The sequence below is a fragment of the Lycium ferocissimum genome, chromosome 1 (assembly GCF_029784015.1).
Source record: "Lycium ferocissimum isolate CSIRO_LF1 chromosome 1, AGI_CSIRO_Lferr_CH_V1, whole genome shotgun sequence".
Taxonomy (NCBI): Eukaryota; Viridiplantae; Streptophyta; class Magnoliopsida; order Solanales; family Solanaceae; genus Lycium; species Lycium ferocissimum.
This window is the reverse complement of record NC_081342.1, coordinates 55,758,496-55,759,293: the sequence shown is the minus strand read 5'-3', so window position 1 is coordinate 55,759,293 and position 798 is coordinate 55,758,496.

Sequence of the window (798 nt, the reverse complement as noted above, 5' to 3'; positions counted from 1 at the left end):
TCATAACAATATTTTACAAAAAATATGATTTTCATATATTTTCACTAAATTTTTAGCGAACTTTTTGGCTCAAAGAGCTTAAAAAATTACCTCAATTTTTTGTGTATGAAAGCTAGATATACACATTTCATACAACCTTCATACATATTTTATAAATTTTTGAGCGTAATGTTTAAAAAAATAAATAAATAAATAAATTAAAAAATATATTTTAAAAAAAATTAAAAAAAATATATATATATATATATATATATTTTTTTAAAAAAAAGTATGTTTGTTATAGGATTTGTAATGTTATGTTTTGTAAATAGAACTTTTTAAAAACTATCGTCACGTTTAGCGAAAAAATAAATAAATAAATAAATTAAAAAATATATTTTAAAAAATTAAAAATATATATATATATATATATATATATTTTTAAAAAATATACGTTTATATTTGTAATGTTATGTTTTTGTAAATATATACGTTTCGTAAATATCCTCTCTTGCTTTTATCAAATAGGTCCAACTAATGGGCTTCAAGACCTAATAAATATGACAAGTCTAAATTTTTATTTTTTTTAAACAAAAACTAAAATTTTAAACTCAAGAAAAATAATAAAAAGTATTTACTATAAGAGTAAGATTATTTAAATGCCAATAATAAATTTAGGGTGTTACAATAAATGAGGAAATAAAATTAGTACCCAAATACCCATGTAAGAAAATAATTCCCTAAAAATTATTTAACTCCCTAATTATTGGAACGGTCCCCACATTAAAAGGTAAAAAAATATTGTGCTTTTTTTTAAAA